Source organism: Ictalurus furcatus, chromosome 9 (genome assembly GCF_023375685.1).
Source record: "Ictalurus furcatus strain D&B chromosome 9, Billie_1.0, whole genome shotgun sequence".
Taxonomy (NCBI): Eukaryota; Metazoa; Chordata; class Actinopteri; order Siluriformes; family Ictaluridae; genus Ictalurus; species Ictalurus furcatus.
Window position 1 is genome coordinate 99009 of NC_071263.1, and position 27982 is coordinate 126990.

The following is a 27982-nucleotide window of genomic DNA, read 5'->3' on the forward strand; positions in this document are numbered from 1 at the left end:
ATAGGATTGCTGCATACACTCATGGTCAATTTATAAGGAACACTACACAAATACTGGATAGGCCCTCCCTTTGCTCTCAAAACAGCTTCAATTCTCTTGTGGAATGCATGCCACAAAGGTTGGAAACGTATCTTTGCCAAAAAAAAAAAAATGCTGTTTTTTTTCCTCAAAATTTGCGATGCCATTTGCGTGAAATTGTAATGGCACGTAATTGTTTTCCACGGTCTTTCACGGAGCACGGTTCGAGTGAGAAAAGCCAGAACAGTGAAGAATCAGAATGCAAGAGAGGAATAGAACAGAAAATAAATGCACTTGTTGCACGGTGTGCAGAACACCAGTGAAGTAGCGGTAATGAATTAGAGAAGGAGGAAATGAAACACACCACTGACACGAAATCTTGAAGAGAAATTTCTCGTTCTTCACTGCTTCATTCCTACTTTTTCCACTCTCTGGGCAAAAAATTCCCAATCAGAAAGCATATCATTACAGCGTTACCACACTCATCCTGGCTCTGGCATTCTGAACATTCTGTCCCTTCAGAACAGAGGAACAAGCGTGCACACACTTTCTTCTGCACTTGACATCAGTTTGAGCATATATTTTTGAGGCTCTGTTATCCATAAATGCTACTCTATAAAACCTTCAGCGAGGTTTCAAGCAAACGCATGGTAGCAGCCAATCAGAATGAGGCCAATCACATTCTACACGCCCTCAGAGGTGGAAGAGAGGCAGAAAGACAGAGACAGACAGACACAAAGAGAGAGAGAAAGAGAGAGAGAGAGTGAGAGCGAGAGGGAGAGAGAGACAGAGGGAGAGAGAGAGAGAGGGAGAGACAGGGAGAGAAAGGGGGAGAGACAGGGAGAGAGGGAGAGAGAGAGAGAGAGACAGAGAGAGGGAGAGAGACAGAGAGACCTTCTCAGAACCCGCAGGGTCCTGGCAGAAAGCTCTTGATGCTTAAGTTGCAACTTTTCCCCATTTTTCCAAGACAGACGAAACCACCCGTGCACATCAGAAGTGCTCTGTTCAAATTAGTGGTCAACGGAAACGGTTTTTAGGGGACAGTCCCAGTACTGATATTTTGGAGTGCACCGAGGTCTTTGACCAATAAAATGCTGATAATGGATTGTAATTAAACAATGGTTAAGAAATGAGAATTTAAAAACCCCTTATTTAGAATTGTAAGTACTGTTGAAGGATTGATTTTTTTTAATTTAAGCATAATTAATACATCCATCCATTTTCCATACTGCATATCCTACACAGAGTCGTGGGGAAGCCTGGAGCCTGTCCCAGGGATCTTGGGGTACCAGGCAGGGGACACCCTGGACAGGGTGCCAACAAATGTCAGGAAACAATCACATGCACATTCACACACTACGGACAATATGGAAATGCCAATCAGCCTACAACGCACGTCTTTGGACTGGGGGAGGAACCTCTGAAGCACAAGAACATGCAAACTCCACACACACACGACGGAGAACTGCACGGCTGTGTGCTTGTATTTTCTGCGATACTGGTAAACACACACCATAAAACTTCAGTAAATTGCTCTAAACAATCGTGTTTTGTGGCTTTCGTCACTTTATTGAATCACTATAAATTCATATAAAGTTAAGAAAAGCTTATACAGTCATGTGAAAAAATAAGTACACCCCATGGAAATCTTTGGCTTTTTTTTTTTTTTTTTTTTTTTCACATATTTGGACAAGCAAACATTATCATTTCTGAAACAGTGCCTATTGATAAAGTTGATGTACTTGAACAAACCCACAAGGAAAATACTTTTTCAATCATTTACTCAACAGAAATATCAATAGATGTTATGTTCTTCTGTGGAAAAAGTAAGTACACCCTCAGAAGCTAGTACTGCCAACTTTCCACCACCGTGCTTCACAGTTGGTATGAGGTGCTTCGCCTGAAAAGCTGTCTTTGGTTTACACCAAACATCTCCGCTGTTACTGTGGCCACACAACTCTACCTTTGATTCGTCTGTCCAGAGCACATTATTCCAAAAGGCCTGGTCTTTGCCTATATGCTAATTGGCAAACTGTAGTCTTGCGAAGGCTTTTTCCTGACACGCCTCCCATGCATCTCTTTCTGATTGTAGAAGCATGCACTTTGACCCCCAACAGTTACAAGACTTACTAGCAGATCCTGTGATGAAATTTTGGGGTTCTTGGAGACTTCTTTTTGCCTCACGGTCTGCTCTTGGGATGAATTTGCTGGGACAGCAAATGCTGGACTAATTGGCAGTCGTTTGAAATCTGCGCCATTTGTAGATTACAGTGGAAATCCCTTGCCAGACTCGTAGGCATCCACAACCTTTTTCTGAAGGCCTTACAGAACTCTTTAGATCTTGTCATGATGACACCACACACCTCAAAAACAAAGGGAACACCAGACACTAGATATGAGAGGGGTATAAATAAGACAGGATCCACCTGAACTCCCTGAGCAGGTTCTATTCCCTCACACCGAATCTTGAACACCTGATTCTAATTTTATGGATTTGAAGGTGTGCTAAATGTAGGGGTGTACTTACTTTTTCCATTTGCCTGACCTGATTTTTGTTCATTTAAAATTATGAAAATTACTACAAAATGTCAATTTTATGCATCATTTGATAGAGCGCATCAACTTTATTACTAGGTACTGTATCAAAGATGATCAAATGTTTGCTTGTCCATATACGTCAAAAAAGCCAACAATTTCCATGGGGTGTATTTATTTTTTCACATGACTGTCATTTGTTGCTAACATTGGAATCATGGATCCGGCTCGCAGACTTAAATACAAAATGAATGGTTTTCTGTGCGTCACATTCCTGTGTGTGTGTGTGTGTGTGTGTGTGTGTGTGTTATAGCTAAAGACTGCTCTTTTTGAATAGGTGCACAGTAATAATGGCAAACCTGGAAACTTTGAGAGGTGCAGTGTCTTTTGAGGAATGAATGTGCGTGCAGTGTGTGTATTCTGTTTTAAATGAGGTAAGGTTCTACAGATGATCTCATCGCCAAACAGACACATGACCCACATGGGCAGGAATGCAACCTTATCATCAACAGAATACAACTTCCACTGGGGGGGGGGTAGTGGGGTAGAGAGAGAGAGAGAAAAAAAAAAAAAGGAATAAGAAAATCTCTCTCCATCTCTTTCTTGGAGATAGACTGTATTTCCTGAATTGTCGAAGGACAAAATCTGATCAAACCAACTTAAAAAACAGGGACAGGCATATAGAACATGTATGACTCAACATAACCCTTAGCTCCACAAGGGGACAACAAAAACGCCCACCCACATCAAGAGCAGAACACTATAGACCTCCTAAACATGACCTTCAACCTTACAGAGCGCTGGGTATACCTGATACTGAAGGACCAAAGTCAAAGTCCTTGGTTCATCCATCCATGCATGTAGTTATACATGTACAGGCCAACAGTGATGGATCATCAACCCCAATGTGTCCATGTACACTCACACACATACAAAAGTACAACTTATAGAGGGAAAACAGGTGCACAATTGACTAACAAATCAATGGACAATCAGATCCCATGTTGGGAAGGTTCAACAAATAGAAAAAGAAAAAACAACTCTACTCATTTACTTTCACAAAACAAAAGCTTCCATTTGGTGCACATGTTTGACGTGCTTCATGGTGAAACGACGCAACTGACAAAACTTAGCAGAATCGCGTACAGTGCAAAGCTGTCCAATAACTTGCAACGCAGTCAGATTGCGGTTAAACAAACCGCTAGCTAGACACGCAACATTGGCAGGGAGTTGCTGACTTCATTCCCACCGATGCAAACATGATCATATACTTTGTTAGGAGAGGATAATCATCATACGCTCATTCATTTCACTTAAAAGCCTTTCGGACAGGACAGGTTTTATATGGGGAGGTGGGGTAATGTAATAATTAGCAGAGCTTCTCTGTGATTTTAATCCCGTGCGAACTGGTCATGTCAGTTATTTTTCGGGACTTTTCCCCCGGACTGTGCGTGCCCATGCCGGTAAAGATTACGGCATCTTTTATTGTCTAAAAACGGCCTGTAAAACGGCCTGTAAAAATAACCCCAGGTCTTGTAAGTATTGGGGCACTAGAGGATGTGGTTTTCTTTCATTTTAAACCCCATCCATGGTGTGGTATCTTTTTTTTTTTTATGTAGTCGATTCGTTCTTAACATTTAGCCCAGTCACCAAACGGCACTTTTATTGCAGACTTTCCTCCCAACAAAATGATCATGTACAAACAGCGTTTGATCACGTCGTTCAGCCGGAACTAAAACTAAACAAAGTTTCAGCTCTTGTCCAGTTGCGGCTTTGTTTTACTTCGTCGGTGCAGCACCATTTCACGTATGATGCACGGGGTTGCTGTGATTGGTTATCAGCATGTCTACGACAAAGACGCGCCCATATTGCCAATTTCTACAGAAAACACTATCCTGTGCGAATTGACAGATGTCCGTAGTAACAATTACTTTTCAGCTTATGTCCTGAAAACTAATCCCATCCGAATACGACTTTATTCTGTTTTTTTGTTTGTTTTTTGGGTGGGGTTCTAAAAAATCTAAAAAAAAACTGTTCTAACACCTACAGCTCCCTCAAAACAGTGACAGCCCACAAGACAGACATTAAGGCATTAAGGTGATTGTGTGTGTGTGTGTAAAACTGGGAGGGTTAGCAAAGGAACCGTGGCTCCGGGTTTAGTGTACACAGGAAGTGAACTCACAAAAGGTTCAGACAGCAAGCCTTAAACTCACACGGTATTTCCTTCCTCTCTCTCTCTCCCTCTCACACACAGTAACTCACATATGATTTTCTTACTATCCTTGTGAGGACCTTCCATTGACATCATTATTAATGCTATAAACCCAAATCCTTAACTTAAAGAACCAAAACAAAACTTAAAAGCTACGAAAAACAGAAAAGGAAGAAAGAAAAAAAGACAAGGTTAAAACTGTCAGAAATTTCTATGGTGAAAATAGGCTTGTGCGATACACAATAACTCACTGCCAGGATATCCAGTGACATTTATCATCAATTACATTACATTAACACACCTGTCTACTGTTGTGTATTTCGCGCTGGAACTCTGCAAAAACATCAGAGTGGGCTTATCACTCAATACGCCAAAAGAGCAGGCTTTTTCACCCCTTTAAATCGGGAAATGAGCCAATCTGGAATGATCTGCATATGTGCTTTTAACTCTTTAATATTAACAGACAGAGAAGCCCCGCCCCCTTCCCCTCCATCTCAGCAGAGTTTTCGCAATGGCCACAGTTTCAGACTGCACAGCTGATACTGCTGTTACGCCCTTCTCTAATCTCCTCAAACCCAGGATAGTGGAAATGCTCACTTCCTGTTTTACAGTTCAAGACAATCAAATAGTTTATTGCAATATTTTCAAACGAAAAATCGCCATCAGGGAAAAATCAATATTGTGCAAGCATAACGCCCACACATTCTTATACAACAGTTCACTCTAGACCACTAATTGATTGGTCGAACAGTGCTCCAAGTGTGCTTATATTTCCTATAACCGCACTGGGACGTTTCACTGTATGCATCACTCCGCTCACCTGTGTTCACCACGCAAAATTCCACTTCTTAATTCAAAACGGTTACTACAGTAGAGTTAGCGACATCAGCGGACACCGCAAACGATACTTTTCAGGAATATAATTTTGATTTAAAATATGAACGCTTGTCAGATGAAGATGAAAAGGAAGAAAGGACAAAAGCACTTTCAATGGGAATGTACAACTCGGTGTGAGCTAGCTAACCAGCGAGGTATAAAGTGAGTGTGGCTTCTTCCGGATCTATTTCCGTTAGCGGAGCAAAAATAAACTGAACGTTTGGTCATATTGTGTCTGAAATATCGCACTCGTCAGTTGTGCAGTTCTACTGAGTATTAGCACAACTGCGATTACACAGCCAGCTCGTGCCTACTTCCGAATCACAGTCGTGCTGATATTCAGTACATCCGCACCCTTTCTTGCGCGATATTGCTTAATGAGTGTTGTTATTAATAACAATATTAAGTATTAAATCGAAACCTACTATGGAAGGATGCATTCTTTCAGACGAGCAAACAAAGTGACAGATTGATCTCCATCAGTGCCAATCTCTCCATCATGAACTGAAAAAGAAAAACAGAAGGTTGGATTTGAGTATTTTGAATCTTTAGTACATTACACTTTTTGAACTCTGTCCATCATGCGTGTACATGTACCAAGACCAGAATGACCGCCGCAGTCCCAGAACTCTCTAATGTGGCTTCGTAACTATCTGTTTTTCATTCAAAAAGAAATAAATTTGACTGAATTGTTGTTATAATTGGCTGAATTAAATGAACCCAGCTGGAAAAAATAAATAGATAGACAGGGATTTCATTCTGTGATTTTTACCAGACCTCTTCAGAATAAACATCCTTAAGAGTCACGCCATGCCTCCTTAGTCATCCACACACAGACTCTCAGACGCTCTCGACCTCCGAGTCGGACAGCGTGAACATTCATTCTCTTCTTCATCTCAGAAACACTCACACGATTGAGCATGTGGCTGTTCAGAGGATGAAGTACTGAAACGCATTTAAAAGTTCCTCGTAGTCTGCGTTTGGGCTTCTTTCATACTTATAGGTCATTAGAAAAACGAAAGAAATATTTGTGATGTGTATAGCAATTCAGGTTCTAGGAATGACATTTAAATAAATAAAAAGTCAGCTCTGAAGTTAATTTGGTTAACTGATGTAGCATTGGCTGTAAGGCCTAACCGTTGCCATGGAAACAAACTCAGTCCTGCTGGATCCTCAGTGTTGATATTTAATCAGATAGACGGATTCGACATTAAGGGTGTTTTCACAATTGGCTCCTTTGGAGCGCTTGTTTCAGAACCAGTCACGTTTTCTCCCTTGGTTCGGTTCATTTGGATGTACTCGAACATGCAATCGCGCTCGGATCCGCACCAAAACAATCGGCCTGAGACCCGAGTGCAGACGGACTCTGGAGCGGTTCGCAACAGATCAACGAAGCAACCCTGTATAGCAATGCATAATGGGAAGTGCAATTTGAGCAATGAGGTTTAAAGTGTAAACGTAGCTTCGGGGCATTGTTTTTCTACACGCGTCAGTCTGCTTGCCATAGGGGTGGGCAAGGTGACAAAAATATCTCACAACTTTCAAAGACATTTGTAGGACTGGAGTGTAGTAGTGCATCATTAAAAAATCCTGCGGTAGAAAATTAGCGGTTAAGGCTCTGGGTTACTGATCGGAAGGTCGGGGGTTCAAGCCCCAGCACTGCCAAGCTGCCACTGTTGTGCCCTTGAGCAAGGCCCTTAACCCTCTCTGCTCCAGGGGGCGCTGTATCATGGCTGACCCGGTGCTCTGACCCCAACTTCCTGACAGGCTGGGGTATGCGAAGAAAACAATTTCACTGTGGCCAATAAAGACTCATTCTTATAAATAAAAATAATGAATTTAAAAAAATGAAAAGGAGAAACAAATTTAAATCTGCAACTTTTTCAACATTTAATATTTTTAAAGTACAAAAAACAATTAATTAAATTGATTAAAAAGACGTTTTATGAATATTGAGAGCGTGCTTTGTGATGTAATTTATCAAGATATTTATATAACAGTATCGCCCAGCCCTAGCTCAAGTCTGAATCTGCGAAAAACGTATACTTCTGCCATTCGTTTGCCAGCTGCTTTGATTTCACATGTCACGTAACTAAATTAATCAAAAAGCAAAACAACTCTGGTGTGTGTAGCGCTGAAAAAACATACGTACAACTCTTGTTGGAATATGGGTGTGATTTCCTGGTAGATTATGAAGCTGACCATCAAACGGTGAACCGAAAAGCTGCAGATGATGGCTGCAAACCAAAAGCGTTCACCCTATCGCTGGGATTGCAAGTTTGAATCCTGATGATGCCACAGTCCATCCGTGGACAGGACCAAAGAGGGCAAAACTGTCTGTGCTATCTGGGTTGGATGGACAGCATACACTGTCTTCCGTGTCAATCAAAGAAACCCTAACCAATTACAGACGTCTGAGAGCTCACGTACGTGTAAGGAGGACAGCAATTTCCTCTGAGTATGTTACAAAGCCATGTGATCCAGCATGAGCAGCTGTTAGAAGAGATACGGAGGATGGCTTCACGTGTCGGAGGTTTGGCCCACCCCTTCCTGGTTGATGGTTGTCATGTGATAGCGGGTGGGAGTTGGCAAAATTGACCAAATTGGGGAGAGAATGGGAAAAATTCCAAAAACTATACTTGTGTACTGTTATAATGTTGACTACATCAATACACTGAAAACGGAAACCTATGGCACATATTCAGGCAATGATTATTTCTGTTGGATTGAATAAAACTGCATCAAAACCCCACCATACCGAACTGAGTTTTGAAGTTTGTCCATCGTTACATCCCTAATAGAGACGGATCGGACTAAAATTACCCCGCTGGATACCGGACACTCTGGTGACAATTACCCTACCCAGTGTGGGGGAAAAAATACCACCTGAATAGGGCTTTAAGACAATGACAGAGGATTGAAGGATGTGTTCCAGTCAAGTATTCTCAGCATCTTCTACTCCTTACTCAGACGGTTTTGTTTTCTCCGCTGTGGTATTTTGCATGTAGCTCATTTCCTGTGACTCATTAGCTGAAGGGGGCGCTGGCTCCACGGTAGGTCTTCAGCGCTGTTCGAGCTGTCAAGGACGTAGAGGAACGCCCAAATTAATTCCACACATGATGCAGAGACATAAGGAAACAAACAAGGGCCCATAAGAAACAAGGAAAGAAGAAGAAAACAAAAGGTGTGAGTAAGCTATGAACTAAACAAACAAAAAAAAATGCCTTGAGAGACAGGACCTGCAGAAACGCTGAATAATACAATCTCATTTAGCCCCTCTGGAAAGACCTGCCCTTACCGAAATACTTTACCATGGCATGCAGATCATCATAATGTCACGCCTGTTACCTGCCCTGCACCCAAACGGTCATCATAGCAACAGGAATTCATCGTCATCAAATACCTACAAATGTCAAACCTGATTACGTGATTAATATAAGTGGAGTGCATGCGATGTGCTGAAGAACACAGCAATGCTGGATAGAGACGCCAACATTTGAGAACGTGTGCGCGCACACAGCTGTAGAGAGAAAGAAAGAGAAGGCGGAGGGAAGATTCAGGAGCGGGCAAGGCTGCACGTGCCAGCCCTAAAACTGAGATCTGTCTGTCTTGAGTCCTTATATGGCCAAAAACAGAAGAGCTTGTTCTCTTAAATCCATCTGGTTGGCATGAGTTGAGAACAAATAGCCAAGTGGAGCCACAGATACGGCAGAGCAGATAAAACTTCACTTGAACACACACACGGCATGTTGGGGTCATGTACAGCGAGGGTCTTCAAGAGACAAAGAGGTCAGGAGAAATAAAACAAAGGAAAAAAGAGGTAGAACAAAGTAAATCGAAAAAGAGAATCACGGAAAAGTGCATGTCGGGTCCAGAGCTTCAGTTAATGTTCACATCAAACATCTCTCTGACTTTGGCAGGTTTGTTGGTGCCAGACGGACTAATTGAGGATTTCAGAAACTGTTGCTCTCCTGGGCTTTTCAGACATGATGGTCTCTAGAGTGGTGAGAAAAACAAACAAACAAAAAAAAGCAAAACATCTAGAGAGAAGCAGTTCTGGGTGTGAAGACATCTTACTCATTAGAGAGGTCAGAGGAGAATGGTCAGACTGATTCAGGCTGGCAGACTACGGTAACTGAAAAGCATCTCAGAATGTACAACACATCGAACCTCGAGGCACAACAGCAAGAGCCCATGTTGGGTTCCATTCCTATTAGCAAAGAACAGAAATCTGGCACTACAGTGGGTGTAGACTCCCCAAAAACTGGGCAGATGAGCTTTTTCTGAGATGCTTTTCTGCTCACCACATTTGTTAAGAGTTGTTGTTTCCCTGGTGTGACCTGGTCTGTGTGAGAAATCCCAGATGATCAGCTGAAATAATAAAACCAACCATCTGGCACCAACAACAATGCCAAAGTCACCTGTACAAGGATACATAGAGTGTTTCATAGAAAGAGTCATGAGAAGATATTATTATAATAATAACTGGCATATCACTCACCTTTATGAGAACGTGCTCTACCTCTGTGGTCAAAAACATTTCGCTCTATTCTACTTGAGAAAGGGAGAGGTAGAACCCATATTCACACGGACTCATCAGGGCGGAGTTTCTCCAAAAACAACGCAGTACAAAGTTTGATCGTTAAAATGGTAACGCAAGCATCACAAAAGATTTACGATAAATGTGGAAAGTTTGTGCTGAAAATTTCACTTTCAGTTGCTTGGTACAAACTTCGTCCATGGGCACACTGGCTGCTTTTCTGGTTCACTCGCAGCTAATTAACTGAGCAGTCAAGTCAGGTGCGTTTGTGCAGAAGTGTCACATGATTAGCGTTTAGTAAAGATGCTCGGGTTCAGTCGGAGGTGGACATGCCTGACCTCGTACTGCTATTCGGATTCTACAGTAGTAATACAACCCAAAAGGAGAGCGCTGTCCCGAGTGTGACCCGAGGAACTCGTACATGACATGCAACATGACATTATTACGCATCGTAATACACATGAATAAGCCATGTGTTGAACGATGAACATGAAAACGATCAGAGACGGTGAACGATGTAGAAAAAGTGACTCACTACAGCATATGGATTCAGTTACATCCGTTTAATACGCACATGTTTAAGATCTGACACTGATACAAACTGAAATCGAAATTACATACAGGATCTGTGTGTGTGTGTGAGTGAGAGAGCGAGCATGTTTCAGGAGAAAGGAGGTGTGCGCACACAAATTCTTGTACAAATGCACACACAATGACGCACTGACATAGAGAGAGAGAGAGAGAGAGAGAGAGAGAGAGAGAGAGAGAAACACACAAACACAGACACAGAGAAAGACAGGCACATACACCAGTTATATATTTACCAGTTTCTATATACAAGTATACTGGTATATATTCTAATACCAGTTCCTCTGTCTGAAACACACAAACAAAACTCAGAAGTATAATCAACTAAGGAAAACGAGCAAGGGGAAAAATCCAGTCCCTTCGCTAAACGTGTGCGGTTTACCAAACATTCCTGTTCTCTTCTCACTGAAATTCTTACGTCCTCTCGGATCTGCCTCAAACAATAACTGTACATTACAGGAGTGAACGTGTGTGTGTGTGTGTGTGTGTGTGTGTGTGTGTGCGCATGTGTGGGGGGAAGGCGAGGTGGAAGAGCACATGAGAAGAAGAAAGATAGGAACTTCGGGAATGTGTGTGTACGGTGCTGAAAATCTCCATAGCTAAACCATAGCTTAATCGTGCTGGTGGATGGAGAAAGGGTGGAGGACAGGAGGAGAGGGAGAACAGGCCTGTGTGCATTCCACTGCCTCTTACTATGTATATTTTCAGTGATCACAAAGAAAATAATCCACTGGAGGAATCCAGAAGACACTGAGCTCCCAGAGAATGAGAGAAAAAAAGGGTGGAAGAGAGACAGATATTTTTAATATATTTTTATTTTTATGGTGGTTAGCACATTTTCCTCACACCTCCAGGGTTGGGGGTTCGAACCCCACATCTGCCCTGTGTGCGCACAGTTTGCATGTTTCCTCGGGGTACTCTGGTTTCCTCCCCCAGTCGAAATGAATGTGTGCGAGTGTGTGCGCGATTATGACCTGCAATGGGTTGCCACCCTGTCCGGGATGTCCCCCACCTTGTGCCCCAAGTGTCCTGGGATAGGCTCCAGGCTCCCCGTGACACTGCACTGTACAGGATAAGCGGTACAGAAAACGGACACATTATCTGTTAAATTTTCTAGAATCATCTGTCGTCACACCCCAACAGATAGACTGAAGTGTTATGCTTCCTGTGAGCTGGTAATGCAAGTGTTCGGTAATAACCCAGGATTCCACCAATGCTACCAAATTTAATTCCTGTCCTCAATTTTGTACAGCAAGCTGTTTGTGGGCACTGCACTATGGAGTCACCTCCACGACCGTCCCATAAAGTCTTTCTGAACCATTATCAGGACGATTCAAGACTGTACGCATGTGCCATCATTGATGCTGCCAGAATGTTGATCACTAGAGTCCTTGCTCTGTAGGACAGTTGAGGGAGAATCCACCTCTTCAATGGTCTCCTTTTCAGGCTCTCCACCAGTCTATCCAAGTTCTTCTCCATGTACTGGTCTGTGCTGAGAAAAAATAAATAAATCCAAGCACCTACTGTACTGTACACTGGTGGGGGACTCTGGGTGGGCCTTCATCTTGCCATTAGAAAACATGCTTCTTTCCCAGGTGTCTTGGCAGGTGTTGCTTCTTGGAAAGTGTTCAAACAAGATGCCACCTTTGCACTGTTTTCTGTGTTTCTGAGAAGAACAGTTACATTGTCAGAAGATTGACTTAACTTTACAAGCATCACCCCTGGAAAGTCCAGACAAATGGCATACAATAGTCCTGATCTTGCCAAGACCCGTTGATTTTGAGCATACTCTATGTTGTGGTAAAAGAGTTTAATGAAGGACACAAACCCAAGGCCTCCAGAGTTTTGAACTGATACACGTGGTCTGTGCTGGTGAAAACTACTACCTGATTCAGAGATAGAAAGTCAAATGTTTATTTTGTCTTTTTACTACTGCGATTATGTCTCTTCTAATCAAAAATGGTCAGTTTCGGGATATAATATGATTGAGGTCATTGTTTATTGGTTAATGCATTTGAAAATATCTTAAAAATCCATGCAGAGTGCTGACACTATGCTCCAGATCTGTAGGCTATCAATTTCTCCTTTTTTGGGTAAAATCACCAGTTCTGCCCTGGGCCAGTTCAAGGGAAGTGGTCCATGACAAATGCACTCTAGCAGTATATTGTATGGAGCCACACCAAGTATGCTCCAGAAGCTTTAATAAAATTCAGCTGACAGAGCATCCATCCCAGGTGATCTTCCACGGTTTGATTCCTGGACAGACCTCGTCAGCTCAGGGAACGCCAAGGAGGTTTCTAGCTTCAGCTGTTCGTTCTCGTTCTCTCTCTCTAAGAGCTATGGTAAGTCATGGAGGACTTCTTTAACTGCTTCTGAGTCGCAGGTCTCTGACTGCAAAAGTTTCTCATAGAAAGAAATAGCAAATGTCCAGATTTTATGCTGCTTATTTGTTTCCCTGCCATCTGGAAGTTATGTCCTTCCAGTCCAAAGAAAAAGTTGTGAGGTGTATCAACGTTGTTTAGTTGAGAGAAGCGTGTTCCTATGAGCACTCCCTTACCACATTCTTCAAGTAGATTTCTTAGTACGAGTTTGTTCCTCTCGATGGGGTCACTGGCACCATCAGTGTTATTGGAGCTGCTTTGTTTTAGTATTCCTATTTCTTGTGCTTTCATTCTCACTTTCAAAACTCTGGTGCTCTGTGTGGTGTCCTGTTGACAAAAAAACGTTCATATGTATTTCGCTCAAAACCCACCACTGACTTAGTGTTGGGAACCTAAATCTCTCCTCTCTCCAAGAATTCCAGAAAAGATGAGAACAGTGAATAAAGGACTGATCCGGCAGTAACCTATTATTAAAGTGACAGAGTGATGAGAGCTAACGGCCAGAACAGAGACAGTTGTTGAGCTATAGTGATGATGTGAGAGTTTGGCGTTATGAAATAATCACAAAACTAAACTCCACGAAATCCTGTACTTACTGCGAAGTAACGAGGTTCTGATCCAACCGACATACAAACTGTCCTGCTGCTTGCACAAGCTTAGCGTCAATGAGACGGCGTTTTTATCTGGTCATGTGACCTTCCAGAGAGAACGCAATACCAACAGGGCTGCATGATACTGACAACCAATCAACAATCTAGATGATATAGTTCTCGCCACATTATTGGCCCACGGTATTCATGGAATTGTCTAGAAAAGCTTACTTATAGGTTTATGCATGGTCTCTTTTTAATGTTCTTTTGAATAGTGGGAATACCTACAAAAATCATTTAATCTCACACACACACACACACACACATATATATATGTATGTATATATTATATATATATATATATATATATATATATATATATATATATATATAAATAAATATATGAGGAAACAAAAATTTCAAGCATCTCTACGGAGTTAAAAAATAGATCCTGAAGAGGCTCAGTGAGAAGAATACAGTGACAGTCCTGCAGGTCATCAAATACCTGCCCGGAATATAAACCCGCCAAGACAGGAAGTGGAAGCAGCCAATATCAAGACCCGGAAATTTCTTACAATGAAAAGTACTTTCTACCCACAATACAACATTCAGAGACAAGTGGAAGGAATTGGGAGGGGCCTAGAAAGTGGCAAGACTATTGTCCTGAATGAGTGTATCCAAGAACTCGCACATAAAGATAAGCTGATATGAAAATGGCTCGAAAAGACAAGCGATGTGGATTTATTGCACGTTATTTACACACTATGGCTATCGAATCCCTTTAAAGAGGCATCCTGAGCAAATCAGAAATGTAACTGTCGTTATACATATGCGCAGCTTACAGCATGGACACAGCAGCCTGTGGAGCGAGACCGAATGAGGAAAAGGAGGTGGAAGTAAACTATTAAAGAATATAACTATTTTGTCATGGAAAATGTTGGATTTTTTTTTTGCTCACTGTCCCAATAACTAATGCAAAAATGATGAACCTTCTGCTCTCTGGAGGCTACAAAATCTCTGGCATCTCTGGCGTTCATCAGTCTGCACAGGATCTCACATTTGGCGTGACTCTTGCGGCCAAAAATGTTTGATTTTGGTGCAGATTTATTTTGGGGTTTTTTTTGTTTTTTTTTGCAGAAAACTACTTAAATAGTGAAATTGCAAGAAAGTGTTGTGCACGCTCTTTCACAGTGATGTTCGTTGGTAAATGAGACCTTTTAGCTGTACTCGTGTTCAACGCACATGAATCAAAGAGGACTTTGGCTGAACGCGCGACTCGACGAGGATGAGGACTATATACTGACGAGGACATCAGTGTAAACATCCTCGCTGGATTTCATTATGTTTTTGGTTTACGTTTAATACTAGTCTAGTAATTAGAAACTTGTTTAAATTAAATTTAGTATAAGCAATGAAACGTTTTAATGAGTGACAATATTTTATCCAAACTATACACAAATGTACTGCTGCAAAATATATTATGTATATAAAAAACACGGCTAGCTTTCACTTTTTGTATTTAGAAAAATGTAGTAATTAAAACTCTGATTGGATGCGTTAATTGTAAAATGAACTGCACGTACTCTTAACAGGAGCCTTCAGGACTAGGACTCGTACGGTGGATGAGTGTGTCCTCACATTCACATAAATCTTCAACCATAAGCCGGCGATCATATGAAACTCCCAGAGGACTGTATGTACAGTGGTAAGGTGATGTACCTCTGTATTCCAGTGTGGAAACCATGAGCAGAGTCATCTGGCAATACAGAGCAAGGACACGCTTTTGTGTGGAGTTTTGGTAGGCACTGGTCCTACACCGTATCCTGTTTCCTTAAGTGTTTACGTGTGGCGCTCTGCCCTCGAGCCACACTGAACATGAGGTTGGCTAACTAAGGAAGTGGAGTTATAAAAGCCAGGTTGGTGATGTTGATTCAGGTGCCTGGGCAACGTCCTCATTCCAACTCAGTCCTTTTAGGTTCTTGTTTCCCTTTCTTTCATCAGGAAAAAAAAAACCCTATTTAATAAATCACCACTCCTCCTCCAAAAATACCCAAGAACCCCAAGTAAGGTCACAGAAAACACAGAAGAGCAGCTAATAGAAGCCAACAAAATTTAAGCGCACCCTCCTCTTCACAGACTTGAGGCCTAGACTGACTCCATGAGCCACAGTACGACAGCCGTGACATCACCAAGAGGGCATTTTTCCTCTCTGTTTGCTTTTATGGCAGGTCTCCCATATTTCTGACAGCAGATTAGACACGCTCCAAAGCTGAGGGTAAGAAGAAAAAAAGAGAGAGGGAGAGAGTGTGAAAGAGGAGAGCGCGCCTGGGACAAAAAGCTTGCCTTCTTCTTAAAAACATACACACAGACACAGGATCATTTCCTGTGGATAATCATAGCCCTTGAAGTGTATCTGGTGTTTATCAAGCTGCAAAATATTTCTGTTATTATCAGGAGGCATAAACCCATTCCTGCAACTCACAGTTCCAGCATTCATCTCACTTTTGACTTTCACTTCTCTATCCTGCTGAATATATTGTGGATAAGATTACGCAGATGAAGGAGCTGCTAGAAATGGCAGAGATGAAATAAACAGATTATGTGAGGTTTAGGAGCTGCCCTTGCATAGTTTCGTCTCCCATGAGGATTAGTGCTTCTGTGAGCATGAACTATTTTAGGACACTATCCTTCCCGGTAAGCTGGTGGCAAACCATTTCCCATCAAGTTACAGTTGTGCATTTTATTTTTCAAACAGTGAAAAATCTGCATGAAGTATAATATATTACAACTGAAAAGTCCTTCCAGGATTCCACAATCTTGCGGTCGCAGAAATGACCGCAAATCAAACAAACGCCGCAATATTCGGAGGAGCTTGCAACGTTTCAAAACTAACGCAGATTTGGATCGAGACGCGTCATGTGACATCACAGCGCTCATTTCAGTCAAAGCCCTCTTCGATTCACGTGCGTCGAACATGTGTACAGCTAAAAGGTCTCATTTACCAACAAACATCACTGCGAAAGACAATTTCATGCAATCGCAATTTCGCCAATTCGGGTAGTTTTCCACACAAAAAAAAAACCCGCAGCAAAATCAAGCATTTTCTCCCGTAACAATCACAAAAACACTCCACGAAGTCCTGTGCAGACCGACAGGATCAGACTGAAAGGATCTAAAAAGTGGTCATAATATACAGTGGGAGGAGTTTTTAGGGAGATTTAAACCTTAGCGCTCTTGAATTCTCAATTCTGATTGGTCAAATTTGGAGGGTGTTGATGGTAACTCTGGCCATGATGTTTACATTAATTCACTCAGAAGGAAACATTGTGTCTGTGTGTGTGTAAACATTCTTGTGGTAGAAACACACGCGCGCACACACACACACACACCCTAGATGTATTTATATTACAGTCCATACAGGATTTCACAAATTTTTTTTTTTTATGATCGTCGAGGCCAAAACCGTTTGATTTTGCTGCGGCTTTTTCAAAATTTGCGATTCAACTTGAGTGTTTTGTACTTTTTTAAATCAAACTACTTGAATTGGCGAAATCGCACGGAAGTGTTTTGTACGCTCTTTCGCAGTGTTTGTTTGTTGGTAAATGAGACCTTTTATCTGCACTCATGTTTGACGCAGGTGAATCGGAGTGGGCTTCGGCTGAACGCGTCGTGATGACGTCACATGACACGTCTCGACCCGAATCATTTCTGTGATCGAAAAATCCTGGAGGGACTGATATGAAAAAAAGAATAAGTGTAATTGCTAAAACGGTGAAGTTTGCTGTGGAGTTAAATCCTTTTATACTAGGACGTCCTCATGACAGAGCTTCGTGGCTCCTTGGTAACGTTTCCCAACTGAATTTTTTTTTCCCTTATAAACTAAAAGTTTATTAACTGAGGAAAAAAATAGAGGCTGGTGAGGGAATGACTGTATAGCCATTAATTTGTTTTGCAGATGGTTCACAACATTAAACGTAGCTGCAAATGGTTAAAAAGTATGATAAAGGCTTCTGCCAAATGCCATAAACGTAAAACGTAAACGCATGATGTGCTGCACTTTAAAAAAATGAAAAATGGTAAGCGGCGGAATAATACAATAAATAATATGTGGTACAAGAGGACTAAAACAGTACAGGACATGCTGTAATTGTAAAATAATCGTCGTCAGGGTGGTAACAGTAGCCGGGCCGCATTGCACCACCCTGTCCTGGATTACTTTCCTATAACAGCACACCTGGTCATGTTTTCTGCCACACTTTCTTTTCTTTTTGAAAAAAAAACCCCAACACATTCAAATCGGGAAATGTCATGATGCTATAAATTAAATGTGTGTTCACCATTGGGTGTGAAAACTTTTGCACTCGAGTGTAGACTGAAGAGACTAATCCAAATCAACATCCAAGACCTTTAGCCCTAAAACCATTTCTTGCAATGCTAATCCCTAAAAACGTGTCGCGCCGCATCGGGAGCTGAACGGCGGAACTGAGGTAATTGTTGTACAATGAAAGCCTGAAATGCCGAGGGGTCAGGAAGAGCGTGATGTCATCTCCTTACACATCCCCTTGACTTCCTTTTCACCTGTCTGTGACTCTCACTGTCTCTAATAACAATGAGGATGAAAACGTCTTGAATATACACAACGTTCACAGGGAACAGACACATCATGCCTTCTTAAATGACCACAACCCAAACTGACGATCTCCATCACTGCGTACGGAGCGGAAACTCTGACGCTGTGCTCGGATCCAGTCCTCAAGCTGCTTTCAAGTTTACTCACTGCTTTAAGGCATGACCTCCAGAGACTCACGCTGACCTGCAGTGCGCATACTCTACCGCTAACGTCATTTCCCACGCGAGAGAGAGAGAAAGAAAAGAAAGAAAGAAAGAAAAAAAAAGCATCTTGAAGCAAACTGGACCAGATCCTAAAAAATGCCAAAAATGCCCTGCGAAGACGGAGTCGAACCCGTGACATTCCCGTGTTCCGAGCCCCACTTAAGAAAACACACACTACGGAGGGAGGCAGGAAAGGGGAGAGAGAGAGAACGAAACATTAAAGACATTAATAACAGGCAAGTTTCCACCCAGCTGACCCAGACATCCCTTTTAAGGGCAAACAGTTCAGATTCCTTTCTTCATTGGGTTCCAAAAATACCTCCGAGGACACAAAGAGGAGGACGAAGTGGGAAAGATAAACAAATCAGAAATACTGACTCATCCAGAGGTTTGAAGACACCAAAGTAACGTGATGATAATTAAAAAAAGAAATCTGTAAATTGATACTTTTTTCATTTCTCTCTCTCTCTCTTTGTTCTACACGTTCCTTTCTACACGCTCCTCCTGGCACTCGGCTGTGTGTTAAACATGTTTAAGAGTTTAACATTCTCCCAGTCTCGCTCCAGCTGTGGATGTACCCTCCCTACAGGGAACAAAACAGCGCACACACAGGTTTTTCAACCCTTTTTTTTTTAAGCTTCACAGACTATCTGATCATCAGTGGTTTGGACAAAAAGAGCTTGAGAACCGTTTTGCTACTTTGAAATTTCACCTACTGGAGATTTTCCACTTTCTCTGAAAAGACAGAGAGAAAAAAAATATGCATGGCTAATTTGAGCTTCCCAGAAAAATAATCCAGCACAGTCCAAAGACCTACAGACTGCAGTTGTTGTAGTGTATTTCTAATACGTGCCAAACTTAGTCATGGTCTAGCTGTAATAGTTTCTGACTGTAGCTGTGGTTAGAAAAAAAGAAGAAGAAGAAAAAACTCTTCCTGGATTTCTACCTTCCTCCACTGTCGGGTTCCAACTCAAATTTTTGTCGAGAAGAAGGCCTTGATTATCTGGATTAGGTTTTAGAACATTTGGGTTGGAACCCCGAACCGGACAGAAAGACAATCTCCAGGAGGATTGCTAATCACTGCTGTTGCATTTATTCCAGAAATACGCACCCGCTGTTAGTGTAGCCTCCTCTGAAAACTACTGACTGTAATTAGAAACGGACTTTTAGAAGCAGTATTGGATACAGCTGCCCTGAAAAAGCCGTTCTGCAGCATGTGGAGGAAATGATTAGGCTTCAGCGTCCTAGTGCCATCATGCTCCGTGTGTGTGTGTGTGTGTGTGTGTGTGTGTGTGTGTGTGTGTGTGAGTGTGAGAGAGAGAGAGAGAGCGAGTGAGAGCGATAAGGAAGAAACAACTTCTCCTCAAGCTGCTCTGAGTATTTTTACAAAGTGTTCACAGGTCACAGGAGGAGATAATGTCAGCTGGACTGTAATGTCCTGCACAACACACTTGGCCTTTGGGATTTCTCTTGTTTGGTGTGTGCTGATCTCTTTTCAGGGGCCAAATGTCCTAGTAAGGGTCAACAGTTTAGAGCTTGTGGGGACACTTGGCTGGTCCCCACTAGGAAAAGCACTTTTTTGTAGCGTTATTTTTTAAAATAAATAAAATAGCCAAAAGGTTTCATTTTGGTCGCTGATTTAGGTGTAGGCACCGTAGGCATTAATAACCTGCTTTAATAATTCTGTCAGTGGATGGTCCTCACAAGTCAAATAAGAATTTCATTAAAACACAGTAATGGAATAAAATGTAGAAACCGTGACAGAGCTGAAAAGTACACTACTCAGAGGCAGGAGTGAGCTGTGGGGTGTCATGCTTTGTATCCGTATCTATTTTCCGACCACAAAGCCTTCACAGGGGTTCCAGTCTCTCTTCTGTCTCTGGTATTAGGGCAGTCAATACTCCTCCAAAAGTCAAAACATGGGGGATCAATACGAGCTCCAGGATCTCTGATTCAATCCTGAGCTTGGGGTACTGTCTTTGTGGAGTTTCACAGGTTCTCTGTGTGCACTTATGGGTTTCCTCAAGGTTCTCCGGGGCCCTAAACATGTACCAGTTGGTAGATTGTCTATGCTAAACTGCCCAAGGTGGGTATGAGTGTGTGCATAGGACCGGCATACCATCCTACCTTGTGCTCAGTGTTCCTGGGATCAGCTCCGGATCCATAGTGAATGAATGAATGATCTTTATACGATCTCTTCTCGTTCCGAAGTTTGACTTAACTGAATGTACCGACACCTCCTCACACAAACGTTTTGTGTGTCTGGAAAAAGAAAGCGAGCTCTGTCCAGGATACAAAACCACTATAGCATCACAGTGTACGTGTAGGCAACGCTGCTGTCCTTAGGACGATACAAGATATAACCAGGGATTACAAGTCACCTATTTCACTTCCTTCTTTCACAGGAAGAACTATAAGAAGTCACCAAGTGACTACACACAAACAGGTTTCTAGCAGCTAAGAGCATAAGGGTGGAGATGTATATTAGCAATTTTCTCAAGAGCTAAAAGGAAGTTGACGCAGTGTCACATGTCTGTCATATTCTCTCTGTATGATTTCTTTCCCATTATGAAAGAGGGGTGTGTGGTGTGTTTTCTTGTTTTTAGGTGATGTTGAGTATGTCAGTTTGGCCTGAGCAGTAGCTGCTGACGTGGAGCGGCGGCTAATGATTCGCCCTCACACATGCGCGAGTGGTTTCTGGTGAGCATGCAGGAGCTTGTTCAGGTGCGTCAGCACTGCAGCTGCTGCGGAGACTCTGTGCATCTCAAAAACAGCTCGTCTGACAAACTTCTGTCCAACACCCTACTCGGCTCGAACGTCTCCAATATGTTCTCGAGGCATTTTAGATTTAAGGTTTGTAAATAATCCGAAAGTCAATTTAGCAGTGGAACTTGAAGCAGATCACAGAGTCAAGGCCACTGTTGATTTATTAAATGCACTCAAGTGCTGCTTCAAAAGGCCGAGGCTGAACACGGGTCAAGTTGTAATGCGATCACTCGGATGACATTCGGACGTGGTCGGGGCTGCACGTGGCCATGTTGCATTTGTAGTGTGAACGGCAACGCATCCAGACAACATCAAAAGACAAAAGACGGTCTAAACACCAGTGTTGCCACGTTTGCGGTTTTCATCCTGGATTAAGTTTCTGCCACGTTGTGTCTGATACACAAGTTGCATTTTTCCTTTGCTTGGACACTCTGCATACATATATTAATTAAATCTATACATTAAACTACACATATGTTTGTGCCAGTGAACTCATTCTCATAGCTGCTCTTTATTTATGACCATCACTGGCTACTTTAATAGGTGGCATCATTGTTTATCTGAAACTGCTGTTCTTTTCGGATCGTCATTCACAACAACGTCTACTCACACAGAACGGTGCAAAAAAACAAAAAACATCCAGCGAGCGGCTATTCTGCGTGAGGAAACGCTTTGCTGATGAGAGAGGTCAGGAGAATGGCCAGACTGGTTTGAGCTGACAAAGTCTACAGTAACACAAATAAAACACTTTTTACAACCATCGTGAGTAGAAAAGCGTCTCAAAATGCAGAACACTTTGAAGCAGTACATCAAAAAACAGGAATCTGAGGCCACATTGAGCACTGGCTTAGTGAAGCTGGAAAGACTGGAACCGACAACAGTCAAGGTCACTTTTTCAACAAAAATTCAGCAAGTGACTGATCTGAGCACCCGACAGATTCATAAGGACATGCCGGCTCACGTCCTCTGCTTCATTGGAGTTTGAATTAGGCCAGGTTTGAGTTTTGAGAAGTGAAACTGGGTTGTTTTTTTAGCAGCTCTTACACCCGTCTAATCATGAAAAAACAATAACAACTGGTCACTGAAGACACGTTCAAGGTGTGAAAGGCTCTCTCTCGGCGGTCTGCATAGGATCACCTGATCACCTATTTGAAAATAATCAACTGGATGTAACAGTAACTCTGCTTCTTGCCAAACCACCCCGTGATTTTCCCCCTATCCAGAATAGAAAATTAAAGCTAGTATTAACTATGGAACATAAATGTGATGTACTAGAAGTGCTTAATTAAAGTTATAAAGATTTTGGCCTTTCCATTTACATTAGAACTAGACTGTTCCAATAAACTTGTCATTTCTAACTAACATTTCTCAATTCATTAAACATGTAACATTTTTTGATTCACATATACTATTCCTGGGTAACATTTTCAAGTGTTCACGTATTTAAGGTCATTTAAACAAAAATGCTGAAATTATAATGTGCTCAAAAACTACAGACTGGCTCTGAATGCGGACTATGCAGAGGTTAGCTTCTTTTAAGGGACACCAGGATCAGAAGGAGAACTTCATTAGCAAGCACTCTCAGGTGGAATTCCATTCCTCAGCGCTGATCCGATATCCTCACAAGTGAAATGCAATAGCGTCCCACCGACAGAGACATAAAAATATACACTGTGTGAAGCGTTAAGACAAGTCTGGACCAGCAGGTATGATGCACTGTAACTAAAAAAAGCACCTGGGAGACAGATTAAAGTGGTATTTTTTCCAGTATTAACCGTTTGTTCATCCTCATATCTGCTCCTGAGGCTGGAAACATTTAGCAAAGTTTTAGCCAGGAACGACGGACAGCGGCACGCTGAAAGCCGACGCTGTGTGGAAAAGTAATCAGTACCATGGCTGCTCAGAAACAGGCACAGTGGGAGAAGACGCTGAAGTGTGTGTATAGAGCAGACACAAATCGGTTACTTGGAGGGAAAACAAGGAAAAGAAGCACAAACCTTGAAGTGTTCTTCCTCCCACATACTCTCACTTGTGCACACATGCCTAGTCACACACATCCTGTTGAAGCACACAAAGGTCACCGCCACCAGCCGTAGAACCAACAATAATCATTGTTCGGGTAGTGAAATTTGACCTCGGTGTGAGATTATGACAGTAGCAGTGTTGACGCAGATGAATGATAAGGGCTTTCGAGACAATGACGACGAACAAACAGACAGACACTAAGCACATAAAAGCAGTGATCAGAACACTCGGACACGTCTGATCCAACTACGCAGAGCTACTTGAACCAACACACTCTTAAATACATAGTAATAGTCAAGGCCAAGTACATGCTCAAACCGGTTTTCTAATTAATGGTTAACGCTTATAGCACAGTTTGAACTGATAGATCAGTGCCAAATCAAGCGTGATGTTAGCGTACAGCCAACAACCTGCAGCACCAATCACACAGAGATTTATGTGACAAGTGCTAGAATTCGACTAGAAGTGAGAAAAAAAAAATGGTGACGATTCATGCATGTTGACTATCATAACATTGAATAAAGTAGTGGTGCTCAAACTGGGGTCCTTGAAGCACAGCCAGGGGTCCGTGATTTGTTCCAGCCGTGAAAAATCTCAATCCACCATCACTGAAGCCGTATTGGCTGGTCGCAAGTCGGCCTATAAACGATGTCAACTCGGACCTAACTTGTTCTGGTGGAAAGTTCAGGAATCGAAAGCCCTATAGCTCTATAAAATAAATAAATAAATAAATAAATAATACAATATATTAATTTAAGATATATTTAAACAATGCTTAGAAGATAAATCTGTACTGAGGAGGTCCGTGGAATTTATTTCACAGTCAAACGGGTCCCTGGCTACAAAAAGTCTGAGAACTGCTGCAAAACTCGATTCTGATTGGTCAGAAGGTGTTGATTAATTTTCTATAAGAGCAACCTAGACAGGAGGTCCTGGTGCAAGGCAAATTACAAGTTTATATGTTACTTTATCATTTCTATAGTATGGTGGATGATACACACAATCCAAATGTAATGACAAACAGATGACAAAGTGTCTCCAGTGTCCTAGCTTTGTAACGGTCAGATGTAAAGCTTTTCCTTTAAGTTTTGCATCACAGTAAGGAGGAGATTACACTTTGTGGTGTCTTAGTAAGAATCTGTATTTTTTTGTTTTGTTTTATTATCTTTAAGGGAAAGTGATTGTTACGACTGTTTACAGCTGCTATAACGTAAGTGATAATGGGAACTCATGTATTTGATGGACATTCCACAACATCAAAAGTAACTATAAACTAATAAAAAGTACAACGTGTTATCTAAATACAATATGCAAATAAAAACTTATTAGCATTGGTATATTGCTGTGGTGTAAGCAGACTGCATGCGGTCACATCAAGCCCTATTCTCAGTTTTTCTTATCTCTGAAAGTGTGGATAAGTGCGTGTGTTCAGTCAGCTAGGTCCAGTGTGTAGCTTAAACATGCATGCACATGCACTGGGGCTGCTAACTTGAGAGTCTAACTGGAAAACCATCAGTTGTTCAACCTTCATGTCTGGAACAGGTCAAGGCAGGTCTCCTGCTTTCTTTCTTTTCTTTTCTCCCTCGCTCACTCGCTCCCTCCCTGTTTTATGAGTCCCAGCTGGCTGATTAGCCTGATGTAGTGGTGTTTGAAGCTACTGCTGCAACTTAAGGACCGCTCACTTCCCCAGAACCTGACATTACCTATGTCTTCATCATTGGAATTCTAAACAGCGGTCTGTTAGTAATAAACTGTCCAAAAATAACCAACACACACATTTCCTGTGTTAGAATTTGATGAAGGCCTGTGCCGGAGTTATGCTCGAGTTAACCGGGGTCAGATCCTTGTTCAGGTAGCCCATCACTACTGGAACAAAATAGAATCTTGTTTCCCTTCCTAATGGGATTTGGCATAACGGTTTCCACTAAATATTTCCCAATCATCTAATCCAATTTGTTTTAATGCCACCTGGGGACCCAAACATTCAGTTACAGATCCATTGTATATTTAGAAATAGTAATAATAGCCAAATAATTTTGTGGTAGTCATACATATGCTACACATTTCACAGCCCTGTAGTGTTCCTTTAATAAAACATTGATCAGTCTAGAGGACAACAAGAGCTAAAGATAAGTCCTCTCTCGTTGTTGTGAGATCCATCACACCAACAGTGATGCAAAACTACGAAGCAGCCAGAAGACCGCTAGCAGTTTAAAAGTTGTGCACCAACCTGCATAGTGTACGTAATGGTAGAGTGAAATATTATATTATGCCCTCTATGTTAAAAGGCAACCTAAAGTAGTGTACATTTTTGACATGCTATTTAACACACTGTTATTTGGTTTGGAACACCGCCAGCGACATGAAGTGAAGCAACCAGTAAAATTATTATCCGTGTTTTTTTCTCATATTATCTCATTCCAAATACTCACTCCTACACACAATTATTGAACCAGCTGGTGAGACTCGTCACGTCGCTAAAAGTTTCAAGCATTAATTACTCAAATCGAACCGACATTTTCACTGTTCATCTGCTGCGGTGCAGAAAAGAGCAAAAAAAAAAAACAAACTGCATTTTAATCAATCTTATAATTCTTACCATTAAATTTATTCATAAGTTGTTATATTTGACACTTTATTGCAGGACTAACCTTTTTTCCCCCCAGTCAGTTCTTCTGGCTGAAAACACAAGGTGCCGATTTTAGTCAGGTTCATCCCTAATAAAAGTAATTAAATGATGTTAACTAAATACTTCTCTAATGTTAGCTAAGTCAAACAGAGAGTAATACATGCTTCACATTAATAAACTCAAAACATTCTGTGTTGACCTTGCTAGAAACAGGAACGAAGTGTCTGTGCATCTTTCAAGCAGGAGAATCAAGTCGAGACAAGAGCACCAGCCAAAACATTACTAAAGTGAGATGTAGGGAAGGTGAAGTGAAATGTATGGCAATTGGCTCATCTGTGGTTTTTGCTGCGGGGGGGAAGGAGACTGCTTTTTGGTGCATTTTCGTGTACTAACCCATATGAGCATGTTAAAATGAGCAGCTCCTACACAGAATGTGTTAACATATATAGCTCTGTTGCTAGCTACGTGGCTATATCACAAAAGGTGTAACCATATTCAGCTCGGCTAGGAGTGACTTGGCAGGGGAAAAAATGACAAAATATGTCATCTGTGACAGATGGTCACTTACTGTATATATTGACTAGAGCAGTACATACTTCCTCCAGGCTCTGTCTCAGTCAGACACATCTAGGAAATCCTTATCAACATACACACACTTCCCTCATTATCCTTGTGAAGACTTTCCACTAACAATTATTAATGCAGGCTTGTGGGAACTAGCCAAATGTCCACACAACAACAACCAATATATAAACACACAAACTCATGCTTCACTACCCTTGTGAGAACTTTCCATCGGAATAATTATTAATCCAGCCTTGTTGGGACCAGCCAAATGTCCCCACAAACACTGTCAGATATTCCTATCCTTGTGGTCTCCATCATGATAACCAAGATATAAACATGACCACACACACACATGTATCACTATCCTTATGAGGACCTTCCATTGGATTAATTATTAATTCAGCCTTGTGGGGACTAGCCAAATGTCCCCACAAAAACCACCAAGAGATATATATATATATACACATACATACATACACACACACACAGAGACACATCTCACTATCCTTGTGAGGGTTTTCCGTTGGATTAACTATTACTGCAGCCTTGCTGGGACTAGCCAAATGTCCTCACAAGAACTGTTTCCCACTGAACAAGACTGTAAAGCCCCCCCATCTCAGCAGTTACTCTCTGGGACGGTGTGTTTATTCCGGTCACTCAATAAACCAAACAAGCTGCAGTGTTGCAGCATTAAAAAAACCCAACACATATCCTTTCTAGATTAACACATATACATATACATATACACACACACACACACACACACACACAGGATAATAGGGCTTCGATTTAAAAAAAAATTCAAGAGCCTTTATCAGTTGCCAAAGTCCTCACATATCCAATCACTTCTTATAACTACAACTAGTCCTGCAATGTCATTTCCATTTAGCAGAACTCCAGCGGCCAGGCCTCTGCCAACTCCACACACACACACACACACACACACACACACACACACACACACACACACACACACACACACACACACACACACACACACACACACACGGTCAGCAGCAGTGGGAGACTGCAGTGACTTTGGTTGAGCGGAATAAACGCTGTTAATGTTCCTGTGAGAGAATGTTAATGTTACTGGAGCAGGAATGAAATGGAGGAGATAAAACATACAACGGTCTCGGAAGTTGGTTTACTGAAGCTCAAATCTTTCAGATGATTGTTCTGGATGATGGGAACATTTGAACGGACTGAAAAAATGGTTGAAATAGATTAGAGTGTTAGTAAAACTAGCTGAAGGCTGCTGACGTAGGATTCACAGGAGAGTGCTGAAAGTGCACACATCAGCCAAAACTGTTCACGAGCAATTCGAGCAAAATACTTTTCAGACGTGCTGGGAGATTGTGTAGATATAAAAACAACAAAACAAACAAACAAACAAACAAACAAACACACACACACACACAC

At 41.8% G+C, this 27982-nt stretch overlaps 1 protein-coding gene across 3 annotated transcripts in view; it reads right to left on the reverse strand.

Moving 5' to 3' along the window:
• The window catches only part of luzp1 (leucine zipper protein 1), a 48329-nt gene that overhangs the window by 19869 nt on the left and 478 nt on the right, over positions 1-27982 (reverse strand). The window contains exons 2-3 of one of the 3 annotated variants that reach the window (XM_053633478.1): positions 26016-26043; positions 6067-6145 (exon numbers count right to left, since the gene is read on the reverse strand). The exons of 1 other annotated variant lie outside the window; for it this stretch is intronic. The gene's annotated coding sequence lies outside the window, so the exon portion shown is untranslated. The remainder of the gene's footprint in view (positions 1-6066; positions 6146-26015; positions 26044-27982) is intronic. One more of the 3 variants, XM_053633477.1, reaches the window with a different exon arrangement.